The sequence below is a fragment of the Neopsephotus bourkii genome, unplaced genomic scaffold, assembly GCF_033783945.1.
Source record: "Neopsephotus bourkii isolate Nb327-2 ecotype Australia unplaced genomic scaffold, CSIRO-AGI_Nbou_v1 NB_1622, whole genome shotgun sequence".
NCBI classification, from domain to species: domain Eukaryota; kingdom Metazoa; phylum Chordata; class Aves; order Psittaciformes; family Psittacidae; genus Neopsephotus; species Neopsephotus bourkii.
Window position 1 is genome coordinate 1,017,682 of NW_026902097.1, and position 23,084 is coordinate 1,040,765.

General features: G+C 39.6%; 1 long non-coding RNA gene across 1 annotated transcript in view; it reads left to right on the plus strand.

Annotated features, from left to right (window-relative positions):
* Window positions 1-22,670, plus strand: part of LOC133222812 (uncharacterized) — a 101,588-nt gene extending 78,918 nt beyond the window's left edge. Inside the window, exon 3 of the long non-coding RNA XR_009728377.1 lies at window positions 22,067-22,670. This is a non-coding gene — a long non-coding RNA (uncharacterized LOC133222812). The remainder of the gene's footprint in view (window positions 1-22,066) is intronic.
* Window positions 22,671-23,084: the final 414 nt, after the last annotated feature.

Below are 23,084 nucleotides of genomic sequence, written 5' to 3' on the forward strand. Positions count from 1 at the left end.
ACTGTCCAAGTGGCAGAAATGTTTTCCCTGGGCACAAACCTGTAGCACTGGGGAGTTCAGGCTGGGAATGTAACAGAAACTATCACAAGCCTTGTTATATAGCTGCTATTGCAGAATCATGAAACTATGTATTAAAAATTTGTCTGGATGACTTTATTCTACTTTCACCTCTCCTATGAATGCATCAGAAGCAGATACAATAAACAAGGAGGAATATTTATCACATTCACTCCTTTAACAAGATCGGAATATTGGCGTTTTCTAATAAAATTATGACGTAAATGTGATTAAATCCCAAGATCTAAAATGATGGAAACAGCACAGAAATTCAAAGCTATGTTATTAATGAGTAATATTTGCACAGTGCTGGACCAGATAAGATAGGGAGTATGTAAGGTCTCAGAGCTTAAATCTGTATTTTACCCAGAATTAATTTCCTCTAGCCACAGTCTCTGCAGCCACATGGCTATTTCTCTGCAGTTAAGAAACTTTGTCAATCTGCAAATGTCTCTTGTATTGGAAGAGTGAAAACGAGCAAATTTCATACTAATGGCATAGTAAGGGACTGAAAAAACTGTAGATCAGGCTTTATACTGTCACAGGTATTACCAGGAGAGCATCAAAAGTTGGGCTGAATAAAAGTTACAATTAAGGAAAGAGGAGAACCAAAATACACTGTCATTGCACTTGAAAGTACCTTCACTGATGCAGCATTCAAAGATATTTACAGGATTGTAGGGTGGCAGCTAAATTTTGGAGATAGAGTATTCTGTGATACTATGATACTCTATGAAGATAGAGTGCTCTATTCTATGAAATAGGAGCAGAATAGAGCTGCTTTTTTAGGATTTAAAAAAAATCCTGTATTTCAGGGGTTTTCAGGTAAAAAGAGGAATACAGTCGAACTAATCACTAGATTGGAATTCATTTCTCATTGAAATCTAGTATGTGTAGCTTATCAATCAATCTCTAAAACCAACATGTAACAGTGACTAAATATACTTGATCATTCTGGGAAGATAGCACAAAAGCATATACTAGAATTGTTTTTTCAGACACACAGGTAATGAACATTTCATGCCACCTTCTGATAAGGATTTTTCTGACATGGTTTTTTAAACATATAGCCTACAGGACTACAACTGAACTCAAAATCTAAAGGAAGGATAAATTCTTGGGTGTCTTTAGCTCTGCCAGTAACAGCTAGTGTATCTCTACACTGGAAGCCCAGTCATCTGGTCCAGATTTGGAAGCTAATAAACAGATATTAACATCTGAGTTAGTTATCTAGACTCCCTTCAGTATTGGGGAGGAGAAAGTGGCATTCCTAAAGGAAAATTCATTCAATTTCAGACTTCTACTTTAGAGGGAGAGGAATCATCCCATAAAGGTGTTGCTTTGCAGGCAGGATAACCTGGACAAAGCACTCAGAACTGATGTATACATGACAGATATCTTAAGTTAGAGGAGATGAATTCCACCATAAACATCTATACCCAGCATCTCCCTAAGTACAGGAGGCTCATGATTAATTCTTCTTGAGGGGAACATTTACAGCTGGCAAGGAGTCCAACACTCAGTGTTTATGCACAGCTATTACTCTTCCAGAGAGAGAAAAGTAAGCAGGTCAAAGATCAGCTATGTGCATTACACATTTCACTGTACTGTGCTATTCCTATCTCACATTTCACAAAACTGCTTTTGAGGTCTTCTGGGACTACAGTCTTCATCCGGGGCTGAAAGGCTGTTCAATAAGACAGGAGACATCTGTGATTTTGAGCAAATATATGCTTTGGCTCAGAGGCACCAGAGTTCTGGGATACTGACAAGCAGCACATCATGGCCTTCTGAATCTGGCAGGTGTCACTCACAAAGGAAGCTAAAAGAAATGCGGACAGGCAAGTTCACAGGTGTAGCAGAGTTGCCTCTTGGGTTCATCTTATAGGAGGTGACAGACAGTGAAGTGTAGCTTAAGAATAGAGCAGTCTCCTTTGGGAAAAGCCTTCTGAGAGAGCTTTCATCAACAGAAAGCATGACTCTTCCCTACATTTCAATCTCACTGCTTATTATTCTGTGGAACTTTCTTGCCAAAAATAACCACAAAAGGGTCAGAAGCTAAGCCAAAGGTCCATCTAGGCACAGCTAGCATTTACTTGTTCACAAAGTTTTTGAAAACATGCACACTACCAGCCGGGCTCTGACAGCAGAGCTTCAGCATATGGAAAAGAAAATCCACTCTTTCAAATTAAAAATAAACACAGCATGTTCCGGTGCTTCATTTAACTGCAGGCATTTCTGATTCTTCCTTTCACATTCTGTAAACCAATATCTTAAATTAGAATAAGGGTGACAGACAAATCAGGCTGGAGGAAAGGAAGGTCCCAAATCTCAGCCTCAACTTTGCCTCACATAGTTTCACAAAGCAGGCAGCAGCCAGTGCTCTTCTTGTGTGTAAATACGGGATATAGGCAGCACTTAACTGACTATAAAGTATCCCTGCAGTCATGTGGCCAGTTTCCTGCACTGTGAGGAGAGAGCTTGTACTGCTCTAGAAAGTCCTGATAAAATAATGGATGTTCCCTTTGCTTCTTCCCAATAAAGACCTACTTTGGGAACACGGCTGAACACGTGGGATCTTCATAAACCTCCCCTAAAGTACAAGGGATGAGTATGGTACAAGCCCTGTGTTACATTCTTTATCACAACACACTCTTCCAGCAGAAAAAAAAAGCAATATAGGAAGGCAGTAGAAAACACTAAAGCTGTTGATTTTGAAACAATCTGTACGGAGAAGAACACTTTTCTCATGTGTTGCAGTCTGTTTCTACCAGAATGGTTATTTTAGCAAAGAATGCACTTAGTGAGCTGGACCAGGAACTCATGGCAGATGACAGACGAGAAGCTAAAAGCCATGACTCTGTGCTGACCACAATCTCCACTAACTGAAAGTAGCACATTCACAGGGAGCAGACGGGCTTTCCTGTGTGAGCCTCCTGCAACCAGTTTTCCCCCCAAACGCTGCACAAGTTGTGCTCTGAAGCACTATGCAAACGTGGAGTGAAACACCACAGCCAAGAAGAGAGGCTATTCACTTTGTTGTACAACAAAGAACACGATCTATTTACATTTTATTTCTTCTTACTGCTTGGAAGATGAAAGCGAGTTTTCTGATAGCAAAGCTTTGAGTAGTGACATTTGTTACTTAATGAAGTCTGGAACAGCAAGCATCACTGCTCATCGTGAAACTACAGAGTAAGACAGTTTTGAGATGCAAAAATCAGTTCAAAGTATTAGTCAGATTTGAGCAGCAAAAGTAAAATGAAAAAAAGAAATGATACTTTCTGAAACACTATATATATTTGCATAACATTCATCCCACTGTAACGGGACTGCGGCCAAAGCATTTTTCACACCAACTCCTGTTGTCTCAGAGACAGTAACATTAGAAAAGCAGAGTTTGAGCCCTACAATATTCATGGAATTAACGTATTTCTTAGTCCCCTAAAACAATCTCTAACTATTTAACACTAAATGTCTCTGAAAATAGCTAGAAAATAAATGTTTGTATATTTTGACTATGTTTATCCTTTAAAATCATTAATAATGATTCAGATTAAGAATTAAATGAAGAGACAATTATTGTATAGTATTACAATTTTAACAACAGAAACTAAGACAAATGCCGTATCTCTAAGTAGCAGCTCTGGAAATAATTTTGGCAATTAAAACCAAATTTGCTTCCTTAATTATCACACATTGCTTTCACCAGCTTTAAAGTAGGGTGCTTCTGCCAGCAGATTATTTTATGTCAAATGCACATGCACACACAGAGCTAATTCCAACATAAAACATCTTTTCAGCCCCTGTATGCAGATTGATAAATTTCTGCAGAAACATTTGAAGCCTCTAAAGAACAGGAGGACATATTTTACTTTTATCCAAAACAGCTTATAGCTGTCATTTGTGAATACTCAGAATCACTCAGTAGAACGGGGAAATTCTTGCCCTGACTGTACTACTGGTGGATGAAAAATGCGTGTGCTTCAGGGGAAAGGAAACAGTTCTAATAGGAACTAAGGCATCTGAGGACAAGGGCAGGGGAGAGCAAAAGGGAGGGGGGGGGTTTTGAACATTTACTAGAAAACAACATCTATAAACAAGCTATGTCTACTAATAACTAAAAACACAGAAACTGCAAAGTTGGAAAGTAAAAAAACTTCTTTAGTATTGAGATACAGAATTCATTTGATATTGGGCAAATACAATCAAACATGAATTTTGTGTCAGTGATGTATTCTCTAAAACGTAGCACATGGCATCACTTGCAATGAATCCAGGCTCCTCAAAACCTACAGAAGGCGCTTCTTCCAGAACACAAGATATTTCAAAGAGGGATTAGACTACCCAGAAGAAAACACATTGTTTAAAACAACAGTGGTTCATACCACAGAAGTGAAATCCCTGGGACCCAAACAAATACAGAAGTGCCTCAGTTAGAGAATCACCAATAATTTCAGTTGGGAAGAAGCTCTGGATGCCTCTGGTGCAACTCCCTCACTCAAAGACAGCCCAGCCTTTATATTAGATACAGCTGCAAGGTCAGAATACGGTCATCAAGGCCATGCATGTTCCAGGTGTGAAAGCCACAGAGGATGGAGATTCTCCTTCCTCTCTGGGCAAAGAAGTCTAATTTAAAGTCACTTATGTATGTATGTGCACATCTCAGTTATAACTATGAACAGGGAAAAGCTCAGGCACTGGGATGTCTTGGCAGGCATCTGTAGGAAGCTGGATTGCCAACTGGCTTACCTTGGCAATGGAAGTCTCTGGCTTTCCTAAATCTTTTGCCTTTCCCAGGAGCACTGCGTGTTCCAGATATAGCTGTGTTAGGAGACCTGGGGAAAATACCCATCTATTAGATGAACAGACTTGTCATGGGCAATGACAATGGGCAGCAACCTTCTTTTAATTAATGTAATATTAATATGAAAATTAGAAAAATGTTTAACAGAAGAAAATCCAAATAAATCTTAATCAGCTTGTGCAGATAAATCATTCCTTATTATATGGACTACTCAGCCCTTGACAGCTAATGTTAAGCAAAGGGAGAGCTCTCTGCAGTATCGCTAAAACAACAGGTGATTCCAGTCCCAGATACAACAGACTTGTTACAACAGACTTATTATTTTACACTCCCCCTGTGCTGAAAACCAGCATGGTTAATCCAGAGAGCAAAGGGAAAGGTACATGAAGACAAGCCTAATAAAAAGCTCTTCTGAGAAGAGCGGGTAAAGAAATAGTTACAATAACTGGCAAGATCATTTCAACTAAATTTATATATTTTTACTTCATTAGACAATAGGGAAATGCAGTAAATGATGTGTAAAGTAAGTACACTTATTTTAGAAAATTAATTACAAAAATCGCTTTCAAATGGGACTAGAGGTATGTGGAGGCTTATCTGGTGAGATAGCATAGCCAAATCACAGTGATCATTCATGAATCCCATTAGATTAAATTAAATTAAGAATCTGAACAAATATGCCAGGAAGAATAAACAGATGTTGGCTTCTGTCCCCGTTATTTTCTTGGGGGCTTTCTTCTAAGGCAATATTCGTGCATCTCTTTCGTTGACTGAACTTTTCCAAAGTCAATTTTTCTGGCAACCCTATACCCTAATATTTACTATAAAAGAATGAATAAGCTCATGACCAATTGATAAGAAAGATAAAGCTGTGGCACTTAGCTTTGTGCTTGACTGTAGAGTTAACAGAAAGCAGTTCACCTTGAGACAGATGGTGGGAGGATGAGGAGGGTGAAATTTTTTTTGCTCTAGAGTGAAATGCTGATTCTGGTCGCTCTTTCTTCCAGTGCCAATTACCATTTACTCTGCCCTTGGAGGGTTACCTCACACTGGTTGTGAAACACCTCCACCGATAATTCTGTTAATATGCAAACCTCCTTTGGGTACATATTGCCTCAGAAATTTTAAAAATAGGAAATACTATTCAGATCATGCACTCATAACTCCAGCCCAGACAAATGCCTTGTATTTTACCCAGTAATTCCTGAACAGAGCTCAACAGATTGGAGCAGAATTTAAGACTACAGACAGACATCAATTTGTAACTAATAGCTTTTAAGACAAAGAAAGTACTACATCTCTCAGAAGCTGTTTCAGGGTCTCATTGCTCTCGCCGATAACATTATTTGCATTTCTTCACTTCTTGATCCTTTATTTATTACACAATTGAGGAAAAGAAAAACAACATTTTATTTGAGCCAAAGATTACACAAGTCTTTCTGGAATTACTGGCAAAATTACAGCTCAACTTTCTGTCACGCTTGTAGAGAGTGAATCATGGGCTGTAAGCCTTCAGTTAGCTTTTACTTTCAAGATAATACTCACTGTCTGCTGAAAGAATCCAAGAAGTGGTGAGGAAGAATGCTGAGTTCTAAAAATATATTTTTTAATATATGTGAGCTGGTAAAATTCTAGTTACTCCAGAGAAAGGTGCAAGAAGTCTTGAAATGGACCATTTTCTTCTTCCCAAGCCATAATTTATACCATGAAGCATGAAGGTTAACTGCTTTTTCAAACTCACATTAATTTGTTTTAGTATTATGATATCATTATTTGTACCAAGTATATTAATAAAGTCAAACCTTTGGATGTTGTATCTGATAGTGCTAAATCCTGAGCCAGCTGTATGGTCGGTGAGGAATAAAACAACCCATCAACTCCAAACCTTTTCCATTAGATAACCAGAATAATATGTACACAATATGCTTCCTTTATAAAGGAGGATGACATGATGATCTTGTTTTTGAATCAGCGGTGAAAACCAGATGTGAGCACACAATAAAGGATGATATGGAAAACTGTTTATGTCCCTTTTATGAGCTCAGCTTTGTATCCAACTGACTGACACTATCCCGGGGTAATGAAGATACAAACATCATCAGACATCCTGAAATTCCCAGAATACAGTTGTTTACTGGCTAGTAGTTTATTTTGTTTTGACAAGCTTGTAGAAAATACCAGCACACCCCAACGGGCTCTCCTAATTAAGCTTGAGGTTCAGTTTAAATTAAGAAGAGTTACCACTCCCTGGTTTTAGATTTACCCTGAAAAACAGCTTTTGAAAGAGCAACCTGTGCAGCTATATATGCAAGAAATGTCAGAAACATGCCTGGGACCTGTACCCTCTGGCAATGAGATAGACCCATTTCTCTTAACCTGTGCCTGGCATGTTTTCTCTGCAACACTGAACCAAACCCAGCACAGTGACCCAAAAGAGCTCCTCAGTCCAGAAGGAACGAGGCAGTTAGAAGAGGTGGAGCTTCTCGTTGAAAAAGTTCTTAGTAATGGCCATGATGAGGTGACAGATTTCCATGACACCTGCTGGTACCACTTGGGATCTTTGAAAATTGATAGGAACCACAATAAATATTTCATAATGCTTTATTTACAAAGGGTTTTTCATGGAAAGTGGTCATATTTGAGTATCTTCCCCTGCAATTCTGTAAACATTTCAAGGTACAATCAGATTAGCTTGACAGGATGCCTGTAATTCAGTTTGTGCTCACACAGCAACTTTTTTTGCCTTCAAAAGGCATGTTATTTCTCTCCCATCGATTGTTTTAGGGCAGCAATCTAGAATATTTTCAGTATTTCTTTGCCAGGAAGCACAAGTTTATATAAAAAGCTGATTTCCACCTTTGATCTACTTCTGTAGATCATTTCTCAGTGTTTGCTCTGTGCTCTTGATCAGAAAATTACTCGTTTGTATCTAGTGCACAGTGGAACAGGGAAACAAGGCCAGCACAGACCCTGCACACTGGCAATCATGCAGAGCAAAGCAGCATGTTCAAAGGGTAGTTTGGTCAATACTGACCTACTGGAAATTAAAATAAGTGAAAATGGAAAAAATTAGACTAGGATTTAACTAGTGCCAGCATCCAATATTTAAATACAGAATATTAGATCAAATACCCGAGCTCAGGTGGGGCCTGTATTTCACAAGATTAACTTACCCTTGTCTAGTGTCCACATCGGGCATAACAGAAAAGGCTTGTGATTGCAGGCAGGATGGAGGGAGACAGCTTCAAAAAGAAAGGGTACAGCAATCTGTCCTAATGCCCCTTCACTCTGTCAGTGAACATAAGATGTAACTCAGTTCATCATGCATCCTGTTCATGGTCATGGGACCTTCTCTGCTACAGCTGATGTTAGGAAATTGTATTCTGAAATGCTTAGAAACATGGCAAAATATGTGCTGGAGGTCACCAATTTCATTATGTGGGAAAGTTCACAGGGTGCTTTGAGCACAGAACTGGGAAAACTGTACTTATGAGTACCCTTGTAAATAGGCAGTAAAAGAAACGATCCTTACCTGCTCACAGAGATTAAGGGTTAGATTCTATAATCTTAAAGGTCTTTCGTAACCTAAATGATTCTGATTCTATGTTTAGCACAAGCAGTTGCTATTATCAAATTAGGGACTGTAATTCTGACTCTGTAATGTTTAGTGTCACAGTACAAACTGATGCATGGATACAGTCAGAGTCTTCATAAGACTTGTTTTCTCTTCTGGCTTTTTAATTTGTAGTCCACATAGGCAGTTTTTAGCTTGCCCTATATGCCACCAAAACTGGTACTTTCAATTTTCCTTAGAAAACACAGTGTAGACTGCAATTTGCAAGTGTTATGTATTTCTGTGACTACAGCAGAAGATGCATTCAACAAAGCCATGTTAGGGCTTCATGAAGATCAAGTTGATTTTAATGACAGAATAAAACCCTTCTCTGCCACCAGCAGAGGACTGAACTTCAAAAGTCAAAAAACTCTTCATAGGAAAGAAAAAGGCCAGATGTTTTCTCAAGAGCAGCACCCGAGTAGTTGCTGTTCACAGCACTAAATATTTATGATTTTTGAAAGATTTGCTGGAAAATAATAGTTGTTGGCCTGAGCAAGTTTCCATGTCAACTGCCTCCATCACCGAGATGCTTCCTGTTCTATATTTTGGTCACTCACTTGACTTTAAATAGAGGGCTGTTTCATAAATCACTGATTTATTCTTGAAGCACGTTGGTAAAGCATTGAAAAACATGATGTGCCAGGCAGTCTATGCTCTCTAGAGATACAAGATTGACTGAGGAGGTGTTGAAAGAAACCGATTTAGAAGCAAAAAGCAGTGTTTGGTACTACATGTTCACAAGTTGTCAGTGAGCTGTAGCAGTCCAGAAAGGGCTTACCCAAGACGGAGGGCAGCATACGATCCCAGCTGTTCTGAGCTACAGTCTCTCAAGTTCCTGGTCTCACTGCTCCAGCATCGATTTGTCTGAGAACAGCACCAAAGCACCACATGATCCAGAAATGTTTAACCCTCTTTTGCCATAACATTTAATTGCAAATGACTCTGTTTTAAAAGCAAAGAACTCACCAATAAGTATTTTAGTACTACACAATGTGCTTGGATTGGGCCATGACAGGATGAAAATAAAGGGATAACTATTTTAGAAATACATTATTAACACTATGAATTTAAATACCAAGTACACTGGAATCAGAGTGTAAAAAGCACTCATTAACATAGAAAAAATGGGAACGAAAAAGCCATTAATTTGCAATGAAAACAAGAAGTTTAATGTTTAGCAGTGGTGTTATTTCATTTTTATAGTTTATCTTCTGCATCTGTTTTAACATAGCTCAGTTGTACTGCGCAGTCAGTTCTGAGGCTTTAACTTTCTTCAGCTAAACTTCATTAATAATTTGTTATTAGAAAGAGCCATCTAAAGTTTCTGAAGTCACCTCAATAGCCAAGATGCCACTGACACTAATTTTAATGGGGGTGTGAGGAGGTGGGGGTGTGTGTGAGTGTAGAGGGAGAAGGGGCAATCCAGCCTTACAAAATACAGCTTTAGTCTGCAAAATTAGGGGGAGAATTGGGGCATATTGTTGAATTAAGCTGTAGCTTTATGGAAACTTTAACAAGTTGCAGCAGTATTTTTATCCTCGATGATTTCTGTTAACAGTACCACTGCGCTGCTGCAGCTGAGGCTCAATTAGCATTAACATGTGAAATCCTCGGGGTGTTTCACTTTATGAAACCATTACATTCCAATTGATACTTTTTCCTGCAAATTTGCCACTGAAATTGACTCTTTAAATCATTTGGAGTACTGTGCATTTTAACAGACTTGCATATTCTGATAGAGTGTGTCACTTGTGCCAGTTACTTCTCAACCAGGAAAATACAATAAGAATAATTGCCCTGAACTGGGGCAGCTTTAAACTGAAGGTTTGGTGAGTGTCTGTGTTGAAGAATCAAGTGTAAAGATTTTTGTACAGAAACTAGAAACCTGTCCCTTGGGATTTTGTTACCAACTAAATCTTCTTAAGCAATCCCCTTCTTGCCCCTTTGGCAAGAGAGCTGCTGCTGAAAGTTATGGATCTTTTTCTGTAGAAAGAATAGGAGCTTTCAGCCTGGAAAAGCTCAAGGAACATGCTACAAAGAGCTGGTTTCCATGAGTGGCATGAAGGCAACAAAGCAGGAATGATTATACACTGGATCTTCTGAAACAGGAATGAGGGAGCATCTAGCAAAACTAGCAGACTCAAAATATCTATACTTTTTCATATCATGAGCTTGAATTCTTTGGCATGGGATGCCGCAGATGCCAGAAGTTTGCATAGATTGAAATGTCATTGAAAAATTCCTGGGAGAAAATCCATTAAAGGCTCATCAGCTGTGAATGCAATAGCTGTTCCTTATTTCTTTTCCCCATGAAAAGATTCCTAAGAAAACAGTAGATATAAAATTCACTCTCTCTGAGAATTTTAGTTGTGCATAGGCACCTTTTACATCCCTTCACAGGAGAGCACTTTGCGTGCCTTTCCCATGAAAGGGCCTGAAGCCAAACCCAGTCCATGGGCCAAAGCAGACTTCTGCAGAACTGCACAGGGAATTGGAAACACCCTTTCCCTTTAGAAAACTGAAGACTAAGGAAATCAAGTTTCCACCAAGAATCCAAACTAACACTCTCCTGGACAAAATCCTACCCCATGTTTGCTCAAACAGACAAGGACCGTTACAACAACCCACGAGAAGAAATGCTGACTACAGAGAAATAGCTTTGAAGTGCTTAAAGAGGCACAGGAGGTGTGTTTAAGCAAGTAAAAAGTAAGGAATTGTAAGTGGGGATGGAATTAAGACCCAGTGAGCAAGAAAACAGAGTTTGTACTCTACTAGGGGATTACATTTCACTTGCATTATAGGAGCCGTGCATAGCAAATAATAGCTACAGGTTTACTCGACAACCTTTATAGAATGCAATTCATTATCAAATGGGATTCATTATCAAACATTTGTAGAAGGTGAACCTTGATTTAATTTCTTTCTGATCCCTTTCAGTCCCTGATTTCATTTATTTCTAATATCTGCTGACCTTGATAACCTAACTGGTATCTTTCTGAGGCAAGAAAGTTCTTTCTCATGCCTGAGCCTGTAGCTTCCATAATACCATCAGCTCAAGACTGAAGGGTCAAGGTACCTGCCAATATTTGCAATATTTGCAGTTGTAGAAGAAAACACCGCCAAGGTTTAAAAACTACCCTCTTTACCTTCATCAGGCAGATTTTCTGAAGGGCTGTGAAATGGAGATTGAACAGGATCTGTGGGGGGCAGGCAATGAAGAAAGCTTGCTAATAAATGTACTCACTTAAAAATGAGCACAGTAAACTACTGCCTGACTGGGGCATGGCCCAGAAACATCCGTGTGTAATGTAAGTTCTGCTTCACGCCCTGTGCTACATCTCTGCAGCAATGGTGTTTTATGCTATATTAGTTATAGTGGCACAAGATAATAGTAGCAAGTGAGGAAGCTTCTCCATATTTGAAATAACATCTGGGGCACTTATGAAGGACACATTTTTTTGCTGAGTCACTGGACTAAAGTTAAGGCCAATTTGTGCTCTGCACAGCAAACGTTTCTGTGAAACCCAAGGGATCCAGCAGAGCACTATAAGAACCTTTCTTTTCTTCGGTACCTACAAGGTACTACTTCCAGCCAGTTTCTTGCTGCTCACTTAGCAGTCAAAACTGAAAATGGCTGAAGTAGGTTTTCTTTGTGTTGCTTGTTACCACGGGTCACAAATTATCTGCCATTCAATTCTGCAAGCTTTTCCTTTCATCAAGTGACAAGCAATACAACACTAACCAAGCAGTTCCTGGAAAAGACTTGTAGCCCATATGGCTGCAAAATGATACTGTGCTACTTGAACTGGAAAAAAACCCCAAACCCACAAAAACTCACACATATTAAAATCAAGCTACTGTCCATATGATCTTGCACTTCACTATTAGCTCAGTTTACACAGCTTAGTGGCTCAGCATAAAAACTAACTGACTTGAAAGAACTTGTGCTATTGGGATTTTTTTTAGCCAGCAGTCACAGAAAGAGAAACAAGCAGACACCGTTCCTATTTAAGATGCTTTGTGACTACGCAGCATTCCTGTTTGCTTGCACTGGATATTTAATAGATAACAGATTCAATAACTAAAGTGCACTGTAAAAGCCACTTCAGGAAACTTGCATCATGCTATCTCATATTGAAAAGCCACCTTTAAATATCACACAGGAGAGCATCAGTGCCTCTGACTGATTGAGGTCCCCTTTGCAAACTCCCTTAACTTAGGGAAAGCTGCCACAGAAAACAGAGCAGGTTCAGCTCTGCCTTGATTTAACTAGTCCATTGCAAAAAACATACAGCAGAAGCCTGATCTCGCTATTGATTCAGCAGGAACAAGTTTCAGTCTGCCAGCACCACACATCAAAGTGTTTCTGCAATAATGACATTTTTCAGGCATTTATACAGATTTTCTTCTAAAAGAAGAAAGAATTGACAATATCTAAAATTTTGAGCCATCACATTTCCAGCACATAACTTCCACTTCACAAGTCACAGAACAAAATTTGTCCAGTATTTCTAAGACTGATAGAGATTCCCAGACATTATCATACAATAAATGCAATATTATTACCCATTTTATGGCACTGTCTTGGAAAAAATTTGCTTGACAATGTTAAGCTTTACTGGGTTTTGCTGCTGTTGTTCCATCACTTACATACACAGTTCTCTTTAAAATGTAGACTGAATTTACCATTATGAGCATCTTATGTTTCTGACTTAAAAAAATTATACATTGACGTACAAATACATGTATTTAATACTGATAACACAATTGCATTTTTTGGATTCTCTGCAAGTGTCTGACAGTTTATGTGCTTGAAATAAGCTGCAAAGCTGTAATGATCAGAAGTCACTGATTCTTCCCTGGAAAAGGCAACCATACTTAAAATTCTCCTCTTGAAAAATGCCTGGAGCTCATAGACAACCCTCGCAAGCATGCACCAAACCCACATAACATCAGATTCCTGGTGGAGTCCTGCGTGGTATGTAAATGAGTGGAACCCAACTATGCAATATCATGCTATTAATGTAGGATTTTTTTTATTCTAATTAGAGGAGTAAATTATTTTCATTATTAAGTATAATTTATTCATTTCCCATTTTCAAAATTCCAGTTTGTACAGTTTCATTTTCTGCAGTGAGTTACTTTGATCAGTGTCCCCATTCTCTGCATCCTGCCATGGATGTGCACAAGCCTTGTTGTGATTTTTAAATCAAGCAGATTATCCTTTATCCTTTCAATCCTTTATCCTATCATTTATCCTTTCAAAATGTATCTTCTGTCTGTTACAGATGAGGCAAACTCAGTGAAAGGAACATTTTCCAAAAATCATGTTTAAGCAGACTGCAAGTGTATGGACAGTGATTCCAGAAGTCCCATCTGCCCCACAGGGGCTGTCCCCTTTCTCCCGAGCCAGGCATACTAGGCCTGAGGACAACTGAATCAGCAACAAACTACCAGCACACTTCTCAAAATGCATTCAAAGGGTAGGGAAAAAAATAAATCAGGCTAACACCTATCTGACTGAGAGAATCTTCTAAGGCTGTTATGGTCAGCAGGAAAAGCAACTGTGACCAGAATCCAAGTGTTTTCATTTGGGAATTGGTTTTTAGTTCTTGCTTCTAAAGCAATGGGACTATTCGATAAACTGTTAAACAAATACTGCTGGTTGATGAAATCTGCTGCTGGCTGAGGAGTGGTTGCTCATGCTGTTTTACTGACTATAATTTATGCTTAAAGCTGCTTTCATTTTACTTATGTTAAAAACTCGTGCACAGATACACAGTACAAAAATCCTACAGAATATTTAGCCATGCCTCCATACTGGCCAAAATAACTGGATCATTTTAATAGTTAACTGGAAATTTTAATAGTTACATTTCCTGATAAGTTTCTGCTATCTTGGATGACTATATACCCCATAACTAATGCTTGCTCTACATGAAATTTTAATGATATCTGTTTACATGCAGTAATCTGCTGGATAATGTGGATTTTCTGATGGGTTTGGGGAGTATTTGTTTTCTCCTGAAAGAACGTGAAAGAGAGAAAATCTCCTACAATTTTTGTACATATCTGTGTTCAACCTCAAATGTATGTGTTATTAAACTCACTAATGACAGGTCTTCCTCAAGCGCCTTGTGTTCAGGTGTCTCCATTCTCCTGGCTTGAATCTGCAGTCATACCTTTTTGGTAGGTTTCTAGTCCCACTTCCAGGCAGGCTCACATTCCTACAAGATTATTTTTCCCTTATAATTTATTTTATGTCCTGAGAAAAGCCAGTACCTTCGAATCACAAACGGGAACACATGATAAGGGAAGTGAAGAAATTAATCTGCATCCACTTCCTCATCAATAATTATTGTGTCTATACTATCACACAAACCTTGCCGTAAGTCTGAGGAATATAAATGAAATCCTGGGGTGGCTGTCAAGCAAGACTGCTTTCACTGGACAGGAAAGCACTGCCGTTGGATCAGAAGGGTGTGTTGGCTGATGGCACATACAATATGCTTCACAGCATCTCTAGGCCAAACTGACAATCAAAGCATGTGCCCAAGTACCTCATGGGTTAATTTTCATCACCCTTCACACTCTGTCCAGCCTCCCCCTCTGCCACATCCCAGCACCCTTCAGCCTGTACTCAGCCTGTCTACACCCAGTTAGCTAATGCTGTGGCCTGGGCTGTCTCCCAGCTTGGCAGCAGGCGATCACTCAGAAAGCCAGTTTCACATCTATCTCATCCCCTTATCCCAGCTCTTTTCTGCTCTGGCCCTATGGTGTTTAAGAGGCAACTAAAAATAATATTGTTGGGCTCTGGATGTTATTGACACAACGAGTTCTCAGCTTCCTTGGATTAATGATGTCTGGCTTGACTGTGGTGCCAAATCTAGTTATTTTCTTGCAAGTTGTATAGTACCTCCTGAAGGCCCCAGTTGCATAATTCTGCAAAAAAAAAAAAAAAGCCAGCAGCAGCTGAGAAGAAAGTTTCTAGGCTACATGTTTGTGGTGAAATATTTGAAAACACGAGGAGCTTTAAACCCTAAGGCTCCAAAAAAGGCAAAGCAAAAAGGATCCTGCGCTGTTTTCTTTTTCCTTCATGACTTGGAAGTTCATTTCGTGAATTTTCTGTGCTCTGAACTCACTCTTCAGTGCATGGGTTTGGCATTAGTAATGTAAATACTCGGTAATCGGCACAAAGTGACCCTTTATTTTGTGATCCAAGAAGTCAGTTGTGAGACACATTTCCCCATGTGACAGAGTTTTCATGTATTATAGCAGTAGATGTTATATCAATGTTGCAGGCTTCCAAATAACAAAATCAATCTTATAAATTTCATTTCAAGGCACTACATAACCACGTCAAGCCAGGTAAAGCTTAAGGATCCACTGTGACTAAGTGTTCTTTCAAAGTCCTAGAAACTAGCCTCAGACACTGATGCAATGCTGGTTTTCATATTTTGTTTGTTATATTGCATTAATAAGGAGAAAAATTGCAATTCACATTACCATGTAATTGTAATTCTAAGATATGAGCCGCTTTTTGTTGTAGACTGAACTGAAATAATTGAATTATTTCATATTTATTGAATTAACGCTGGTCTTTTTCAAGCTGAAAAAGGTGTTTTTCTACTTTATCTCCTCTGCATGGTAGGATGAAAAACTTCTGCAGTTATCTACTGAAACACTGCTTTTTAATCATTCTCTCTTCGTCTGCCTACTAGCTGATATCATACAAGTGGAGCCATAGAGATAAATTTCTACTATCAGTTTACACTCCACATTATCTTATGTCTGCCAACATTATCCTTTCTGGAATTATCCTGAAAAATGCATAATAATTCAAATCAAAATTTTGAGGCTAGCTTTTCATGCTGGGTACATAATTTTGTATATGTATTTGAGCAAGAAATTCAACCTTATGTCCACATTTGTGTCTAGAAGGTTCCCTCCAGTGAACACTGTACTGACTGGGAATCTAGCAGTTTCCAAAACTGAATCTGTTGTGTATCATTTGATCATATCATTTCCTTTGTACTTAGCCACCAGTCCTGTACAACTGACATTTGTGCTTAAGCATGGCTAGAGATGGAAGCATGTTGTGCACTCCTAGTACGTGGAGCTTTTTGACCAGGAACTCTGAACTATAAACCATACATACTGTCAAGTGAGAACACACTAACACGCATCTGAATGACATGAAAAATTAATGCTACATTAATGGTCTGCCTGAATGTTAGCTAGATGTTCCTGAAATCACAGAAGATGAAAGAGGTTAGACACAGCTTGCATGTTATCACCTCAAAACAGCCTGATATGACACACAGGAGCACACTGAAGACACTGGCTAAATTCACTCAGCCCTAGGTATTTCCACAGAACACCCGAGATATACATCACTTCGCTAAGTCACAGAATCACAGAGCTCATTAGGGTTGAAAGGAAGCTCTGCAGATCATCTAGTCCAACCCCCCTACCAATGTCCAGCACATCCTGGTCACACACAAGAGATGTTCATCAGGTTGCACATAAGCATAACAGATTTTAGCAACTACCACCTCAATCGGATGGACTGCGTGTGGCTGAAGTCAGCCAGACTGAGGGATCATTCAGACTTCAGCTTAATTCTGTTCAGTTACAAATAGAAATACTGATTTTGTGTTAATGCCAATTTCTTGCACACACACGAAAAAGCGGGGTGTGAAGATTTTAAATCAAAGTGTAGATCCCATCCATTTCAGCCAAGACAGTAATTTGGGTTCAGCATAGGACTTCATACTGAAACTGAAATCACTGTTTCCACAGATATCAAGTTGAATTATGAGCTGCAACTTAAAGTAGATAAAAAGATTCCTTTGCATTCACAGGATTTATTACATTTAATCCACTACATTCTATTACATGTTCAGCAGCTATTCCCCCTACTCCAGGTGTCTTTCACTAAGAGACAGTAGCTGGCACAGTCCAGATGGATGTCTGGGCAGAATGACAAAGAGGCAGGACAAATTGTCTCACATGAGGGCACTAGAATCTTTCCAGGACATTTCCACATGCCAGTACTGATCCAGCCATAGCAACAGAGTTAAGTTACATTCCTTGTGGAATGCAGGAATACCCATAGGAGGCTTACCTAGGCATACTGAATGCAGATGTGAGTAGTCAGCATGCCAAGAGGAATATCCTTTATTCTATCATTACAAGGCACTTAGAGAAGCTATTATGCTTAATATAGGAACTCATGGAAGAAACCTGTTATTATTTATGGTATGTAAACATGAACAGTAGGGCTTCAGCTCTTAACCCTTATCACTGGCAATTTCTTGCCTGGCTCCCTAGAATTTATAAAAAGGAAAACGTGCACCCATATAAATGTACAAAAGTACACTACATGCTACCCTCTGCTGCTTAATAGAATTGTGACTCTGACAGTCACCCAAAGCAAAATGTGACCCTCTGTGTATTGATGGTATTCACAAGGCATTAGGTAATTCCAAGACAAGATGTGTTTGCTGAAGTGCCAAATGGTAAGCTCTTGAAAGGGTTGGTGAAAGGCTATTGCACAATGTGCAAACAGCACACAGCAGTTTCAAAGCAATTTGCATCACTCAAATAAGCCAATTTATGTTGTAAATAGAACTTTTCCCTGCATTCAGGAGGTGGCACAAACAAGCAGACAGGCTCAGGACAGTTTCTCTAAAGTTTTTCATTTGCAGAAGTCCATCCTCTCTCTGCTGTATGCCAATGACAGGAAAATATTCCACTCATCTTTAAGAGTCCTCCACCCCAAAGGACCCTCCCTTCCTCCCTATGTCCAGCTGTCACTCAGTTCGAATGACATTGTTGTTATTGTGGTTGTCAAGGTTTTAGAAGGCCAATACCAAAAAAGGTATTCGGTTTGGAAAATATGTTATGTGTTCTTGGAACTGCATATAATTGGTGACCTCATGACTTTAAATATAAACACTGAAACCTAAGTATTTATCTGAAGAAATAGTAAGATTTCATGAACATTTTGTTAATCCTGCTCTTTTAAGGTGATTTGAGGAGATCTCTTGTCTTGTTCCTTTTTTGTCAGGATTTGCTTCTCGGTAGTTGGCAGCACTTACCGGTGTGGAAGGCAGTGGGCAAGTGCCCACACACTTCCCTGTGGAGGTTCTGAACCAGACCCCTGTGCTAGCCATCTCAGGGCTAGCTCTGCCAATACACCTCAACATCCATTTCAGCTTCTAACTCTATCCCTCCCCTCTTCCACCAGTCCTTTTTAGGCCTTGTCATTCACTGTGCTATTGAGATGCTCTCCAGGACCACAAACCAGATCTGTAACAGGGACGCAAATGACCTCCAGTAGGACTGCCATAATGAGCAAGTCCAAAAGTCCACCACATTCAGCATCTCCTAACAACAATCCATAGCAGATGCTTAGGAAAGGAATATTAGTAGCAGGACAGGCAGAGAAAGACTCTTCCCAGGAGCACTATCAGCATGTCTTTAGCTCAGGTGCAACACACACATCCTTATTTCCATATATTCTTAATACAATTCGCATCAGAGACAAATTGTGTCAGGGTGCCTTTCTATTAAATCATGAACAGTGTGGTCTAAAAATTGATTCATAAATAACAGCTACTGTTCTCAAAGACCCCACTTACTTACAGATGGCACAAACCAAATCTCAGGATGTATAGATAAATGCAAACAAGAGATAAATTGCAGGGACTGATGCCATTATCTGTGTTTTGGAAGAATATGAGGCAACTCTGTCAACCCTCTTCTGCTGGAGTCCTTTGGAAAAGGAGCAGCTGTTGCTGTCCCTGTGGAAAACCCATGCAGCAGAGGGGCTCTCTGTACATACTGATCAAAGGAAAAGGAGCAAGAGAGTGGTCACTGAACAAGGCCTCCTCTTGCAGAGACTTCCCTGGCAGCCTGCAGGCAGGGCAAGCAGCAGGCAGAATCACCTTCATTATAGATGGACAGTATCACATGCAGAGAGATGGGCAGAGTGTAGTGTAAAAGCTCCATCTGCTCACAATTTGACTCTCTCTTGTGCCTGACTGTAGCCCCAAGGAAGACTGCCGCTACTTGTACCAGCATCCATGGACAGGAGGAGAAACAGATTTAAATTTACGCTTTATTTGAATTGAGCTGGCGAGGTTTTGTCCCATCAACACTAGACAGAATAAATACTTCTTGTCACTGTTCTGACATGTACCGAACCATGCACATCACGCATCTGAGTAAAGGTTTCCCTGCTCTTTCTAGTAATTACTGTGTGGTTGGAGTTTTAAGTAGTTAATAGCTTCTTTCCTGCTCCTTCTAATAATCACTGTGTGGTTAAATAGTTAACAGCTCTTTGCGTTTTCCAACTGGACAATGCTTTCTCTTTCACTCTGGAAGGTTGCAGTTGCTCAGTAAGTGTAACATATTCCCTTAAAACACCCTGGTTACTTACAGACAATGCGAACACAGGCACATGCTTTTTTTTCCTTCTTTTTTAAATTGCTTTCTCCCTTTGGCTCCTGGATTGTGGTCTTATCTTTTTTTAACTTGTAAATTCATTTCCTGTTTCTTAATTTTGTTGTTTACTACACAGTCCCTGAACTATGCTTTGCCTTTTGATGAACATTCCCTCTGGTAAAACCAGCAGTACAACAGGCCAAACAGGCAATGTCAGCTGAACTCATTCCTCCAGTCGGAAGCAGAGCCACTCTTATGAGCGTAATTAACTTTTGGAGCTTAAAGAACATGCACCCTCAGTGATCTACAGTATGCAGCTGGTGATCAAATTCCAAAAAACCTCATTTCACCAAGACATTTTGTTCTATTCCAGTTCTCCTGGGATGATCACATGGTCATTCAAAAGTTGTCGAGATGCACTATTCTGTCGTTAAAAGGAGCTGAGAAAGCTCCTAATACAGAGACACAGATTCTCTCTTTTGAATCGGACTACAACAAACCTAAAAATAACTGAGGAGAAAACAGCACTATCTTAAAAGCCAGATAACAATAGATAAATTGAGCCAAGAAGCAAAAGCAACACACCAAAACCAAAAAAACAACACCAAATAACCCCTCCCAAGCAATCAAAAACCCCAATCAAAGACTGGAAAAAAGAGCAGGAAAGTGTCACTGGAGACAGTCACAAGGGATGGTGAAGGGAGAAGTGCACAACACCATGAAACGAATAGTACCTTCAGCTATCTGCAGGGTAGTTGCTGGGGAAAGGGAAACCTGGTTTGGGTGGCCATATATCCGTGCTCATCCCCTGTGGGTACAGAGGCACCATCTAAAGCCAACTTCCTCCCCGTAATCTCTGAACCTTGTGGGCACTGGATGTGCAATGGGTGTTCAGCTATTTCTTTCTAAACTATCAAATAGGTGGGGTTTTCCCTGGCATTGCTGAATGTGTCACTACTGCTTCATTGAACTGCATTCATTACACATTTCTTTGAACAAAGGTGTAGTCACTGGCCTGAAGAAAAACACAGAGATCATTGATAGGCACTTTGTGTAATAACAGATTAGAAGGGATTCTAAGTCTCATCTGATTGTTAAGTAAAGAAAGGAAAACACTAAGCCTTGGAAAGTCTGTTGAAGCTTTAGTAGAAACAATTAAAAAGTTGGTTCTTGAGGGAAATTATATTCTTGGATATTCACAAACCAAATAATTCTTCTCCAAAAGCATTTACTCTACATGAAAAAATGTGGCTTTGCCACTAAGAAACTGCCTGAAAAGCAAATAATTTTTCCCCTGAAAGCTGATTTTGTCAGACAGAAGTCAGTAATTCTCACTCAGTTCACCACCAGCATCACACTGGAGCTCAAGATGCACAGTAGCCACCCCTCCTTCCCACAGATGCAGGTTTTCCTCCTGGATGTCTAGGGAGCAGCAAGTCCAGCCCCACACTGCCTCCTTGCACCCAGGAACCCAACTTGGGCGTCATCCTGCCACAGGGAGATATTCAGACTGCACATCTGCAAGACAATTCAGATAGCCCTTCTGGCTTCTACCTTACCTTCCTGCCTGCAGGTCAGGTAAGCATCTGAATGAAAATAGTTTTGTAACGCCAAGGACTCACCAATGACTGGTATCTTCCTTTTGCACTCTATATGTGTGTATTGTACAAATTCCTGGCCACTTTGTAATCCCATCCTTTCAGCTCTTTTTTCTTGTCTATTTTCTTTTTTTAAATAGAGTCCTTGGATAACCTTCAGTTTCTTGTCTGACTGAGGGTGCTGCTTCAGTCCCATATACCTTGTTTTATTAGTCTTTTGCTACAGGCATCTTCTTGACATTTCATTCCAGATCTTCTACTAGAAATGTGTTTTGTCTCCATGCCTCTCATATGGTAAGTCTTTCAGCACAGGGACCGACTCATTTTTCTTCTGTCAAAGAACACTCTTACTCCATTCATTGTAGACCTCTATGCAAATATTTTATACATAGGTTTATGGCACAAAGATACTGAACAACTGTAAATCTTAATTACAACTCATGGTATATCCCTTGTTTAATAATTACATTATCAAACAAATAATATCTGTCTTACTGAAATTAAACAATACATGGTTTTAGAAACTCTCACCTATAGCCAAACACCAGTCACTGTGGAATGCTTGCCTGGAAGGATGAAAGACCAAAGAAGCCAACAGAAACATTCTACCCACTGGTGAGAGGTAAAATAAAACACTCAGTTGCCTTAAAACTGAAACAAGCAAATAAATTCTCTGCTGCTCCAAGCCCTGCCTAAACCTCAAAAAAATGTTAACATCCTATGTGTGTCAAGAGAGTTATTTATGAAACTATTTTCTTGTCAGCCACTGCAGTACATTCTGTCCCTTTGCTAAGATACTGTAAATTCGTGAATGATGAGTAAAAGCCTTACTTTGGCAGAAATATTCATATTTATCTGAAAAAAGAAAATTATCAGCTTGCTTCAATGCTGAGATAGTATTTCTTCCACTAGTGGTATGCAATTATACCATGCTCTCCCCCTGTGCTAAGGCTCTAACTTGTAGCAGACAGGGTTTGTTAGTTCAGTAAAGGATGTCGGTTTGGCTGAAGCACACTTGCTTCCTTAACAGCTTCAAAGCTTTCTCCTAGCGTTAAACTTTCAGACTTTGTGCACATGCTTTCTGTTGTGAACAACTGTTAGTAGTCTCCTGCAGGGAGAGCTGGGTGCTAAAAGCACTGCAGTTGCCAGCCTGCCCCGCAGCTTCTGTGCATGGGTGCCCAAGCCTCTGCTCATAGAGCTAGGCTTGTAGCAAATCTGCTTCACTCCAAGCTGAAACTTCTCACTGACAGGTTTTCATGTAACAGCCAAACTCTCACCAGCTGAGATTAAAGAAAGCTGCCTGCCCAAAGTGGTGGTTTTTCAGTGGACCAGGATGATTTATGCCAAGTTTATGCTTTTCCAAAGTATCATGAGCTAGAAGAAGGCTGGTGTCTGGGAGATGATGGTAAGTGCAAATGGGCTCCATAAAGCAGTCTCACAAATAAACCAGTCACACAGATGCTTCCAGTAAAGCAAAGTGTGTTTTGTTTCCTTTTGCAAGTCATAAAACAAGCATTTTATTGTTTAGGGGACTGATGATCTGAAACCGGATGAA